This window comes from Chiloscyllium plagiosum, chromosome 16, assembly GCF_004010195.1.
Source record: "Chiloscyllium plagiosum isolate BGI_BamShark_2017 chromosome 16, ASM401019v2, whole genome shotgun sequence".
Lineage (NCBI taxonomy): Eukaryota > Metazoa > Chordata > Chondrichthyes > Orectolobiformes > Hemiscylliidae > Chiloscyllium > Chiloscyllium plagiosum.
In genome coordinates, this window is record NC_057725.1 from 51172162 (window position 1) to 51186903 (window position 14742).

Below are 14742 nucleotides of genomic sequence, written 5' to 3' on the forward strand. Positions count from 1 at the left end.
CCTTAAACTGTACAGAAGTACTTTGCTTCAAGTCAGAATGTCATTGGATATGGCTAAATCAAAAATACACAAACACCACGTACTAAAAGGCATTATGGCCTGAGTTCACACAAAAACATTTAAATAATGTAATGAGACACTATTTACATTGAAGGGGTATGTATGGTGAGGTACCACATATTATGAAACTACATAAACACAAGAACCATATATACAATGAATGCAGTAACTACACATTGTAAGGCATCATATACAACAAAGACCCACATCAAATGGAACACAAAATGAGGATTTCTGTTGGATTTTGTTGCTAATTTATTACGTTTATTCATTGGATTTGAGCATTGTTAGCAAAGTCATAATTTGTTGACCACATCGAATGTCCTTGAGAAGATGGTAGTGTGCTGCGTTCTGGAACTATTGCTGTCCATATGGTGTATGTATTCCTACAGAGCAGTTAAGGAGACAGTTCCAGGATCCCATGACAGTGAAAGAATAGTGACGGAATTCCAAGTTGAGAGAGTGTTGCTGGAAAAGCACAGCAGGTCAGGCAGCATCCGAGAAGCAGGAGAATCAACGTTTTGGGCATAAGCCCTTCATCAGGAATGAGGCTTGTGGGCCGGGGCTGACAGATAAATGGGAGGGGAGTGGGGTTGGAGGGAAGGTAGCTGAGAAAGCGATAGGTGGATGAAGGTGAGGGAGAAAGTGATAGGCCAGAGGGGGGGAAGTGATGTCCAGAGGGCGGTGCCAAGTTTGGAATTGGGATAATGTTGGGGAGGGAAAATTAGGAAGCTGTTGAAATCCACATTTATCCTGTGTAGTTGCAGGGTTCCCAGGTGGAATATGAGGCATGCTTCCTGATGGAGTTCCAAGTCAGGAAGGTTGGATGGGAAATTGCAGAAGGTAGCGGTGCTCCTATTTGCTGAAAGCCATGTTTTTGGATGGAGCTGCTGGAGAAGTACTCGTAAATTACTACAGTGGATCCAGTAGATGGTACATACTGCTGCTACTGTGAATTAATCGTGGAGGAAGTGAGCATTTTGAGCAACGAATGGGTGCCAATCAAATGGGTTGCTTTGTTGTGGATCTTCTTAAGTTTTGTTAGAGTTGCACTCATCAAGGTAAGTGGAGGGTTTTCTAATACACTCCTGACTTATACCTTGTAGTTAGTGGACATACTTTGGATTGTCAGGAGGCGAGTTGCTTGCCCCAAAATTCCTAGCCTCTGATCTGGGACGTCTTGTAGCCAAAGTATTTACATGGTTTGCAAATGGTCACTGGACTCAATATGTTAACTCTGTTTCTCTGTCTCCATTGACGCTGCCAGACCTGCTGAGTTTCTCCAACATTTTCTGGTTTTGTTTAGATTTGCCAGTATCCGCAGTTACTGGTTAGTCACCTTCTGGTCACCCTTGGGATGTTGATAGTGGGGAATTTAGTGATGGTAATGCCATTGAATGTCAAGAGGTGATGGTTAGATTCTGTTGGAGATATTCATTCTTTGGCATTTGTTTGTGAATGTTATTTGTCACTTATCTGTCCATGTCCGGATGTTATCCATATATTGTTGCATTTGGACATGGACTGCTTCAGCACCTGAGAAGTTGCAGATGACTCTGAACATTGTGTTGATAATTGCATAATTCCCCACTTTTGGTTTTTTGATGGTGGAAGGTAATTGATGGAAGTAGCTGATGGTAGTTGAGCCTAGGATATTACTATGAGGAAATCAGCAATGCTTTGGAACTGAGATGATTGAACTCCAACAACCACAGACATCTTCCTTTATGCTATGCATTGATTCAATCAGTGCGGAGTTCCCATCTGTTCTCATTTTCTTCATATTTTTAGGGCTCCTTGATGCCACAGTTTATAGATTAGATTGCCTACAGTGTGGAAACAGGCCCTTCGACCCAACAAGTCCCCACTGACCCTCGGAAAAGTAACCCACCCAGACCCATTTACTTCTGACTAATGCACCTAACACTACGGGGAAATTTAGTATAGCCAATTCACCTGACCTGCACATCTTTGGACTGTGGGATGAAGTTCGGGAGAAGATTTGTAGCTCGGGTGCTTGTTGTTGTGGTTCTGTTCGCCGAGCTGGGAATTTGTGTTGCAGACGTTTCGTCCCCTGTTGCAGTGGTCGGTATATTGGGTCCAGGTCGATGTGCTTATTGATTGAATCTGTGGATGAGTGCCATGCTTCTAGGAATTCCCTGGCTGTTCTCTGTTTGGCTTGTCCTATAATACTAGTGTTGTCCTAGTCGAACTCATGTTGTTTGTCATCTGAGTGTGTGGCTACTAAGGATCATGTCGTTTCGTGGCTAGTTGGTGTTCATGGATGCAGACCGTTAGCTGTCTTCCTGTTTGTCCTATGTAGTGTTTTGTGTAGTGCTTGCATGGGATTTTGTACACTACATTGGTTTTGCTCATGCTGGGTATCAGGTCCTTTGTCCTGGTGAGTTGTTGTCTGAGAGTGGCTGTTGGTTTGTGTGCTGTTATGAGTCTTAGTGGTCGCAGTAATCTGGCTGTCAGTTCGGAAATGTTTTTGATGTATGGTAGTGTGGCTAGTCCTTTGGGTTGTGGCATGTCCTCGTTCCGTTGTCTTTCCCTTAGGCATCTGTTGATGAAATTGCGGGGGTATCCGTTTTTGGCGAATACATTGTATAGGTGTTCTGTGGGAGGAAACCGGAGCACCCGGAGGAAACCCACGCAGACACGGGGAGAATGTGCAAACTCCATACAGGCAGGTTGTGAAAAGCATTCCCTTATTCTCTTGAGTTCAGTTCTTTTGTCTATGATTTAACTGAAGCTGTAATGAGGTTAGGAGCTGAGTGGTCCTGATAAAACCCAATCTCAGCCTTAGTAAGCAGATTTATGCTGTGTAGGTGTTGTGTGATAGCTCTATTGATAACAACTTTCATCACTCTACTGGTAATCAAGAGAGGTTAATGGAGTAGTAACTAGCTGAAATGGATTTGTCATGCATTTTGTGGACAAGTAATTTCTGAGCAATTTTTCACATTATCAAAATGACTTCAGCCTTATAGCTGAACAGGAAAAGCTTGGCTAGTGGCATGGCTTATTCTAAAGCACAAGCCATCAAAACGAGGCTATTGCCAGGGCCCATTGCCTTGACAGTATCCACAGTCTTCAGGTTTTTTTTCTGATTTTTATGGTGTGAAACAAATTGTCTGAAGACTTGCTTCTGTGATGCCCAAAATGTCAGGAGGAGGTCAAAATGAATCATGCACTCACCATTTCAGGCTGAGAATGGTTGCAAATATTTTAACCTGTTTTTGCATTGATATGTGACGGTCCACTGTTATTGAGGGGAAGGATATATGTGAAGCTTTCTCATTGTTCTCTTTGTTCATTATTCACCACCATTCATGACCAGATGACTAAAAAGTCTACAGATCATAAATATGATCTGTTAACTATGGGATTGCTTGGCATTGTCTGTCACATTATTCTTCCACTATTTGGTATGCACTTCTTTCTGTTGTAGTTTCGTTAGGTTGATGATTTATTTTTAAGTAAATCATGACTTGATGGTAAAACTAAAGTGGAGATATTTTGGACTATGGGGCAACAGATTTTGTGTCAGATTTCTGTTTAAATTCTCCCAATTTAGCATGGTGGTAGTGGCACACATCACAGGGAGGGTATGCTTGCTCATTCTTCCCCCATATTGGCCTCTGTCTCTCTGCCATGGCTTCTAACTCTCTCCCTACATCCCTAGTACTAACTTCTGGCTATTCCCCACTGGCCTCTGGCTCTCCCTCACTGTCTCCCACTGGCCACTGGTTCTCCTCTCCCTCACTTTCTCCCAATGTCTCTGCTCTCTGTCACTCTCTCCCATTCACTGCTGACTCTCCCTCATTCACCCCCACTGGCTCTCCTTCTCCTCACTCTCTCCCACTGGCTCTTCCTCTCTCGTCCTCATTAGCTATTCCTCTCTCTTACTCTCCCTCTGGCCATTCTCTCTCTCTCTCTTCCACTCTCTCTCTCACTGACTCACCCTCTCTCTCAATCTCTCCCATTGGCTGTCCCTCTCCCTCTCAGTCTCTCTCCCCCACTGACTCCCGGTTCTCACTTTCCCACTGGCTCTCCCTCTCCCTCATTCTCTCCCATTAGCCTCATCCATGGAATTCCTTGTTGACCAAACTGAGTATTCTGATGGAATAGCCAATTAGAGCACTGAAAGGTGAATCAATCTGCTCAGAATTGATCCACTCTGAGGAATAAGATTGTCTGTACTGGTTCCGAGTTACCAGAGAGACCACTTTCTACTGATGTAGGAGTGTCCTGCTCCAGCCACCTCCTGGTCTCTGAATAGGTGCAGTGTGCAGCCAAAGGGGTGCTTGCTTTGGGTTTGTCAACAGAAATGGAGCAAAAGGTAAAGGAGAGGAAAGAAAAAAAGAAGGAATGTTGATGCTGTGCAAGAATGTGAAATCTCGAATGTAGCTCTTGTAGAGAGGCAAAAGCTGCAAACTGGGACTTTTGGGCCATTTTGAGTAAATTGTCAGGACACTGGGACACTTGATGGAAAACAGAATCACATGGCCACCAAAATGGAAAAGGAAAGCAATATACCATCACAGTGTCACTCTAACATCAGCACTTTGCAGTGAGTATGGAACCATTGTATAAATCTGTAACAAATTTTGAGATTTCACCTGGATTGGTTTGGTATGCTCAAGGTTGGTTTTTCTCTGAAATAGATTAAATCTCTGGCACAAGCTTACATCAGCAATCATTAGGTAGGCTTGGAATTAGTTTCATTTAATCCTGTCTGTGAGAGGGTTTACCTTCTTAATGTTCCACAGCAATTTATTTAATGCATTACGTTAAATTGCCTGACAGCATGTGTTCTGGTTGCAGTGTTATTGTCAAACACCATCCAACCTTCTGAGTAGGGGTAAGTTGTGCTGTATTTATTTATTTGTATTGTCTGATGTGTTATTTAATGAAGACAGAGAAAAACTCACCAGGTGCCCCCCCCCCCCCATCTTTTTTCACCCTTCTCTCACCTTCTTCCATCTCCTGTCCCATAAGTGGAGACTTATGCTGGGCTACAATTCCAATTGTTGTGGCATGGTTTTGTTAAGTTGATCACTCTCCATGCGGGAAACTCTGACAGCTGTCAGTATTTATAGACACTAATCTGTGACTGAGGACACAGATTTTTAAGGGTCAAATTTAACACTTAAGTTTATTGTTGCCTGGAGAAAACTAATGCTGTGAGTATGGAATGCAGAGCATTGCTGCTTGAATGGAGTGACATAAGACCAGCAGAATTTAATCACCACACTACTTCAAATGGGTGAGTTCCGGTGGTACAACATGTTGCACTTCTATCAGTATGGGGACACATTTCCTTCACAACAGTGGAGAAATAACTACTTGGAATATTCCAACCATTGAGTTGAGGCCGACATAGTGACAAGAACACCTGATGGAGGAAAAGCTCCTGTTACATTCCTCCCTGAACACTACAGAACCAACTTCTATATCCAAAAATGAATCGTGAGGGATACATGCATAGCAGAACTAGTGGTCACTTGTTTACAAGAGTACTGATACAACTTGAGCTTCCAGGGGCAGGCTTATTATTAAGCCTTAGATTAACAAGGCCAGTGAACTGTCATGTCAGTCTAGGTCAGGCTGCTGTGAGCTGCTCATCAGAAGTGGAGAGGGTGTGGGAGATGGGAAGAATTTGCATGTCAGCAGTTGACAAATCTTGGCGGGTGTCTTTGAAGGTAAGCAACCATATTGAAGAGTAGGATTATTTCAGTCTTTAATAAGGCTGTAAATATTGTTTGCATATTCTAAAAGAGCCATCTTCTCCTAGAGATTATGCAAAACTGTAAATCACTGCATTGATTGGGACAACAAATAGAATCATAGGTTGCAGTACAGAAGGAAGCCCTTCAGCCCACTGTGGCTGCTGACCTTCTGCAGGAGCAATGCAATGAGTGCCATTTCCTTCCCTGTTCCTTTCCAGATAATGATTCAGTTCCTTTTGAATGTATATGTTGTAGCTATCTTCAACACACTGTCAGAAAGTGTATTTTGACTACTCGCCATGTAAAGAATATTTTTTCCTCGGGTCACAATTTTTTTTGTTGCCAATTACTTTAAATAAAATTATTATGCTATGGTAATATGGTTACTGGTAATATGGATTTGCAATTGGGAGGTTTCGTAGATTTATGGGAATTAGGAGTGGGAGTAGACAATTCAGCCCTTCAAGTCAGCTCCACCATTTAACATGATCATGACTAATCTTATCATGGCCTCAATTCCACTTTCCTGCCTGGTCCCCATAGCTCTTTATCCTGTTTTTCATAAAAACATACCTATTTCTTTCTTGAATCTGTTGATTGAGTCTACCTCCAGTGTACTTTGGAGCAGTGAGTTCTACTGATTCACAACCCTCTGAGAGAAGTAATTTCTCCTCATCTCAGTTTTGAACCTATCTTCTCTCACAACCACTTATTGAAAAAGCGGTGTTCTGAAAGCTAGTGCTTCCAATTAAACCTGTTGGACTATAACCTGGTGTTGTGTGATTTTTAACTTTGTACACCCCAGTCCAACACCGGCATCTCCAAATCATTCTCTCACTCGATATCTCTGACTACTTGTTTGAGACTGTGCCACAAGGGGGTGCATCTGTTCAATGTCCACCTTATCTATCCATTTAGCATTCTATATATCTCTATCAGATCTCCCGTCAATCTTCTGAACTCCAGCAGGTATAAGGCTAAGCTATTCAACCAGTCCTTGTACAACAGCCCTTTCAGCCCTGGAATCAATGTGATGAACCTCCTCTGAACTGCCTCCGGTGCCACCACATCCATCCTCATGTAAGAAGATCAAAACTAGACACAATACTCTCACCAACTCCTTAAGTAATTGTAACAACACTTCTTTACTTTTATTATCCAGTCCTTTTACAATAAATGCCAAGATTCCATTTGCCTTTCTTATTATATGCTGAACCTACATACCCACTTTCTGTGATTCATGCACAAAGACGTTTCACTTGACAAATCTCCAACTACATTTTAGAGTACAATTGTTCATTAATGAGAGATCTGGAAAACTAAGCATGCCTAGAATTTAGCAAAACCTTTGACACAGAATTAGAACAGGAAGAACAGGAAGGAAGCTTTGAGATGGATATCTAAGTAGTTGACTGAAAATAAACAAAAGCTATTTGTTAACAAAGCAGAATCCAAATATAGAGAGCAATACCTTGATTCTACAGGGCTGGGCTCTGAAGCCAATTATGTTTGAACTGGTTTGATAGGCAACTACGAAGGTCTCTAACTTGTTTAATAATCCCAATTTTGAAGGGATTGTAAACTACTTGGAATAAATGAACCTATTGTAAAGGCATTTGGGTCAGTGGCAATGGACATCTCAGATTAATATAGAAACTGATAAAGTCATGTATGTGGGGAACAAACAGTGAGAATACAATATAAAATAATTTGATCAAAATGACACAAGCAAAACATATGGCTTTCCATTGATTTATTTTTAATACATAGCTTGAGGTACATTGATAAAGGTAAGAGCGTACAATCAAGACCAAATGGCAGGTGGTGATGATTAATTTGTGCCAGCAATGTTTTGCCCACCTTGAATAAGGATGCTGTGCCATGGGGGGAGAGCAAGCTGGGCGGTTGGGGGTGGTCACATCTGGCCTTGAAACTTTCATAAAGTGATTGGGTTGATAATTATGACTAGATTCCTGAGCTAATGTGGTTCAAATTGAAGCTTTGAGATACTTAAAATCTGAAAAGGAATGGATAAACTCATGCTTCTGGAGCACCAGAACACAGACTGTGTTATCTATGGGTGTGGAAGGGTCAGAAAGGGTCAATACTTATTTATGGACAATAAGCACTGTGATGATATCATACAGACTCACTAGTACTGTTATGCAGGATTTCAGGGGAAATGGATCTAAACCATGGTCCTCTCAAATAATCTTTGTCATAATATAGACCCTATTCTTATAATCCATTGTTGCAGAGATTCAATAAAAAAAATCTTGTTTACTCGACAAGACTTCTTATTTGGCCAGAAGTTGGCTACCCTCACACACTAGTTAAAAATCACACAACACCAGGTTATAGTCCAACAGGTTTAGTTGGAAACACACTAGCTTTCGGAACAACGCTCCCTCATCAGGTCATAGTGGAGGGCCCAATCCTAACACAGAATTTATAGCAAACATTTAATGTGATGTAACTGAAATTATACATTGAAAAATTGATTGTCTGTTAAGCCTTTCATCTGTTAGAATACAGTGATAATTTCACTTCTTTCATGTCTAAATCACAAAACCTTTTTTTTTAAAGAAAGCTGCATTCTCGGGTTAGCTGTTAACAATGGTGATAGCTAGACAATATGTTGAAGGTGTTGGCCCCCTGTGTTCTCTGTCTATGACCTGATGTTTAGATTGATTCTAATCTAAAAAGTGAGATAACAGAGTTTTACATAAATTCATGCAGTTTTTGAGTGTAAGGGTGTGTGTGGGTGTCTGTGTGCACATCTGTGTGTTTGTGTGGCCGTGCGTATGTGTGTATAGGAGTGCCTGTGTGTGTGTGTGTAGGAGTATCTGTCTGTGTGTGTGTGTGTATAGTGCAATGGTGGTCACCTGTAATGCGACATGAACCCAAGGTCCCGGTTGAGGCCCTCCCTATGGGTACAGAGCTTAGCTATCAGCCTCTGCTAGGCCACTTTTCTCTGCTGCCTGTCCCGAAGTCCACCTTGGAGGATGGTCACCCGAAGGTCCAACGCTGAATGTCCTGGACCACTGAAGTGTTCCCCAACTGGGAGGGAACCCTCCTGTCTGTTGATTGTTGTGCGGTGCCCATTCATCGGTTGTCGTAGCCTTTTCTCGATTTCCCCAATGTACCATGCCTCCGGGCATCCATAGGTCGCCGGTCTGGCATCTCCAACTCACACAGTAGACTCTTGTAAGCCCCTAAAGAATCCACACAGTTTGAAGATACAGATACACATATGACAAACTCAACCAGAAAAGAGGAAATGTAATTTCTGAACACAAGCAGTAATGTAGATGTGTTAGCCAGGGGGCAGTAGAATAGTATGAACTTCAAGAAGAAGATGGATATTGAATGATGTGAAAGGTGTATGTAGCTTGTGATTGTGACCCTGGCTGTCTGGAAAGAAATTGTATTTTCTGCTTGTGTTCTGCCCTATTGTAAGAATGCCATAACGCTGGCGTTGGGGAATGGGGGATGTGGTGGAGAGGATGTGGAACTTTAGATAATTGCATCCAGTGATTCATCCTGGGTAGCCACAATCTTTTGGAGCTCTCTGAGCTGGTAGGGAGGGATTTCCCCAAGTAGTTTTTCCTCATTGCCAATTCCCAAGAATTGACAATTCCTACAACTTCAGCAGATGGCGCATGAGGTGCATCTCTAATGAAGAGGGTAAGCATTCTCTTGTTTTCCTTTTCACATATATGTTCAAATCATACAAAGGCACAATCAATTGATCAGCACATGAGAAGGCTATGGGAGATGTAATTAGACTTTCTGCATGTTTTTAAACACAAGGCAAGAAATAAAAGGGAGGCCATCAAATAATGCTGCAGAATTGCCTCAGATCTTTAACACAAATGTTACTGTTTACTCAAGAGTTCATTCTTATTCAGACTGTGAAAAATATGTTACATTCACTGATTTAGTCCCACACAACTGGTCACCACAGATCAGAATTGCATGTGTTTATGATGTTATAGGACCAATTATAGGATCCTAACACAGATATAGTTGAGAAATTACCATTTAATATTTAGTATCTCATCATTGAAAATACAATGTTCTTGCAGTTAATGACTAGCTCTATAATAATGTTATTAAACTATTTGGAACTCTATTCCAGGATTCTGGGTGTTGATCACATTTTAAAGGAACTATATCTTTTCTCAACTTTACCTTCTGAAACCCTGCTCCCTTGTGCTTCATAAAATTTAGCTTAAAATGTCCTGTGATTATTTTTACATTTTAGATTACTATCGTAGGTTCTAGAAAATCACCTTTTGGCCTTCATTCAAGGCATTGTTTTACATCTCAGTTCTCTGAATCCAGCAGTCAGCCTTTTGGTTTCTTGAGGCAAAAGTGAGGACTGCAGATGCTGGAAATCAGAGTCTAGATTAGAATGGTACTGGAAAAGCACAGCAGGTCAGGCAGCATCCGAGGAGCAGGAAAATCGATGTTTCGGGCATCGACGTTTCATCATTCTTGATGAAGGGCTTTTGCCCGAAACGTCGATTTTCCTGCTCCTCGGATGCTGCCTGATCTGCTGTGCTTTTCCAGCACCACTCTAATCTAGACTTTTGGTTTCTCTGTTCAACGCAGTGTGAGTTTGAATGTCTGCCTTGTATATCTCAGCCACTAACACGGTACTTGAATTGGCCAATGGGGTACAAGTTTTATATGATATCTGGTTTGAGAATACCCTACTGTGAGCATATACTGGACCAGCTATATCTATGGACTGTGCTTCTCCATTTAGTACTGGTCTGTAGTGTTTAACTGTCACAAATCATGTGTATGAAATCAAGCTTTTCCTGCTTGAATAAGAATGAGTTCCTGAATAAATAGTAACATTTACAACTCAGTTATGGGGTGTTTTGTTGGCATTCAAATCTTGGGGAGACGATACTGTTGTGATAATGTCATTGATCAATAACTCAAAGATTCACGCTAATGCTCTGGGAGAATGAGTTTAAATCTCAGCATGGCAGCTGGTGGAATTTCAATTCATAAAATCAAGCATCGCAAGCCAGTCTTGAGAATAGTGACCATCAAACTATCATTGATGTCGTAAAAGCCCATCAGATTTTCTAAAGTCTTTTAGGAAAGGAATTAAGCCTATTTATCCTGTCTGGCTTATATGCGACTCCTGACCCAGGAATGCAGTTGCTTTTGAAATGATACTAGCAAGCTATTTGGTTCAGGGAGCTTTTAGGAATGGGTAACAAATGCTGGCCTCACCACTGATGCCTGCTTGCCATGAAAAAGTAAAGAAAAAAAGACTTAAGCCTGCATAGTTGTCCCTTCACGGATTCTATCTATCATTGGGTGTCTATACTGCACTCTTTGGACTGCAATATCTGGCTGGACTGCTACTACTTTGCGCCTGTTGCTTTGTTGTTTTAACTGTAACCAAGTGAGCTTCCCTCACTCTCAGTAAGTCCTATAAACACTTTGCTTCCCCAATAATATGTTATGCTAAATACAGCTCTTGATCCTTTGAGTCTCAGTCACATGTCTCCCTAATCCCAATAACATCATAATTTACATCATCACCATTGACATGTTTATTTTCCATTATACTACAATATCCTACCGTAATCTACTTTAAGTTAACTGCATATGTCTGACATTAAGGCTAAAGTCATGTACATCAGTTTATGGCAAAGATTTATTTATAGCATCATTCAATCAGCAAATCCTTGTGATATTTCTACCCATCTAGTTTCACTGAAATTTTGGAGCCTCGGTTTTTCAATTAATGATTTCTTATTTGAATTACTTGAGAGAAAATCTCTGCTAAAGGGGAGTTACTCTGAATGGTTGGCACTTGGTGTTGCATGATGATGTTTGTAGCATTGATGCTTGATTAAATAGAAAGTGTTGTCATTTTAAAATAAAAATCTATATATTTTGTAATCTTTGTATGGGGGTGTGGTAAGATGTGCCTTAAAGGTACATTACTGTTAGCTTCTACAAATCTCAGGAAATCTATAATGCAGTCTGCTTTGCCAAAAACTGATGACTACCCGTTTCCAAGTGATGTATTAATTTACTAACTGTAAGTTGTTCACATGGAAGAAAGGTGTCATAATATATTAATACCTAGGATGTTAATATTAATCTGTCCAGCAACATCCCTCAAATATATACTCAGCACATATGCATGACCTGTTAATGGAAGGTAGTGGTTTTAAAAAAATGACAAAAGGTTATCCTAATTGGGAAACATTCTTTCCATTTGGAATTCTGTTGATCTTTTTTATGTTTATATCTAATTGACAGCTCTATTTGAATTAGAGAATTATAGATCTTAATACTCTTTATTCTGCTATACCTTCAAGGAACGTGAAGTTTTATCGGGGGGTAATTTGCATGAAGTTTGAAGCCGGGAGGAATAATTAAAAGATAGATACTGCAGGATCAGATCATTTGCACAATGTTCTCTGTGCTTTTATCATGTCCTTAAACCTTCACATTCTCTTCATTTAGTTTTAGCTGACATTTAAGTGGCTGAGAGAGACAGAACTTGGAATGCCGTACTATTCTAGGAAATCAACAATTTTCTTTCCATACATAGAGGGAACTATAAGCCAGCTATAAAAAAAAAGTAACAATTTTGTGGGGCAGGGAGAAAGCCCCCATGAAAAAGCACTTTCTGCTGTGCTTACTGCACATTATCATGTATAGGTTCTGGAAGTAAATGAGCAAATAATTCTTGTGACTGAGGTGAGGATTGCAGTCATCTTGATTTCCAGGACCCAACTTTGTGAAGAAGCATACTACAAAAGTAAAAGAATTTGTTGGTGATTGTCATAAGTTTGAGTTTTAAAACTGGATATTTTATCCAATACCTTAGGAATGGCTATTTCTGTCAGTGGCCTTCACGCTCCTATTTCCTGCAATATATCTTAACTTGCTCAGGGTTCAATTCGTTCAGAGTTGACACTGACTACTTCACATGCTCCAACATGATTCGCCTTTCCTTCGAAATGGACTGCATACACATTTTTACCAGGCCAAAATCCAGGCTATGTGGTTACCAAGGCTTACATTTACATCGAACAGACAATCATAGAATGATTACAATGTAGAAGAGTCGTGTCAAAATATCTTTTTAATAAACCTGCTCAGAGACGTTATTTCATGTCTCTAGATAAGGGGGCTATAACCTGGGCCTCCTGGTTCGGAGGTAGCGATACCACCACTCCATCATGAGAAGCCTCAAGAGTTGTTTCTCTGACAGGTAACCTGGCTAGTCCCGTTCCCCCATCCTTTCTCAGTGCCCTTATATTTTTAAACTGTATCTAAGAGACTCGTGACATCTGCCCAATGATAAACTTATGTGATCCGGCTGTCACAGGGACAGAGGAAAATTCAATTCTCTCTCTCCCCACACTGCCTCGTCCAGTATTTCCCTCAAGGGTCTTGCTATCATATGATTTCCGCAGGGTCCTATCGACACTGGAAGAAAGATTGGGAACAATCCGATACTGAGTGTGTTGTACTCGAAACGCTGGCAGTGTTTTCCGTTATGTTGGGAGTTTAATATTAAAGTTTGACAAAGAGAAAGAGAACCTCGGCAGAACGGAAAGAAACAGAGGAAGAGAGTTTTGAGTTAAATAGATGAGTGTAAATAGCAAAGCAGGAATGAGCGAACTGTACAGAGCCAGGCAAAGACAGAAACACTTGACATAGATAGGGAGGTGTTGATAAACCGAGTACAGGCAACGACAGGTAAACATATTAACGACAGTGAAAACAGACACAGATAAACACGAGAAGGTAGAACAATAAGTCAATGACTGGACTGGAAAGAATGTTCAGAGAAATCAGGCAGGGCAGGGTGGAAACAGAGCGACTTCGAAACAAAAGAGACATGGATGGGGCTAGTGAGAGAAATTCAGACGGGGAGACCGGGAGAACAAGTCATAACAAAAGTTAAGCCCATAGGATCCAAACGAAAACGAATGGAAAACAGACAATTGAAATAAAAGTAAACGAGTATATAAGGAAAGGGGAAAATAGAAAATAAAAGACAGAGATCGGAGGGAAACAGATAAAGATGTAATCAGGAGAATTACAGGGTCAAGTAGCAATAGAGAAAGGTGGAAGGAGAGAGAGTGAAAGATTGAATGATGGAGATAAAACCAGCGGAAGAGGACTGAGGATATGACGGTTGGTCACTCAGATGTTGTCCAGAGGCGAGAAGCTGCAAGCGCTACCGACTCGCCGGGGAATGCGATGACTCCGTTCGGCGGGCGGGGTGAACATGCCCAGCCAGAGACTGTTGGCATTAAACTGCTGGTGCGAGGTTTGACCAACAGCTGCTCCCGTGCCTGAGCACTGACATGAGCAACATCCCAGTAACCCCCAAGAACGAGTTGTTTCGGAAAAGCACAGTTGTCACTTCCAGCCCTTAGTGAGCCGCTTTGTGTTTGATGGGGGCACTTTGTGACTTCCACAATCTGTGTACTTTGTAATTTCCAACCACTCAAACTCCTTTTTTTTTTACCTTTTCATTGCATCACAATGTTTGCTTTCCGGTTTTTCTTTCACCTTTGGGTTCCCACGTCACTTTAGTAAAAATAGTTTGTTATTCTTTCCTGGGGGTGTGTATTCAATGGGAAAATATGAAATACTGACGCTGCTTGTTGCGCAACTACCTGTGTTCCTGCCCCAACCACACTGCCCCCTCTAGACAGCCCCCAGCACTTCTCCACACAGCCCTCTGCCCACAGCCCCTGCCCACAGCCCCCTACATACTGCCCCCAGCCTACAGCCCCCAGCCTACAGCCCCCTGCACACACTGCCCCCAGCCCACAGCCCCCTGCACACAGCCCCCTGCACACAGTGCCCCCAGCCCACAGCCCCCTGCACACCGCCCCCTGCACACACCGCCCCCGCCTGACCCTCACTGAGGCCCACACAT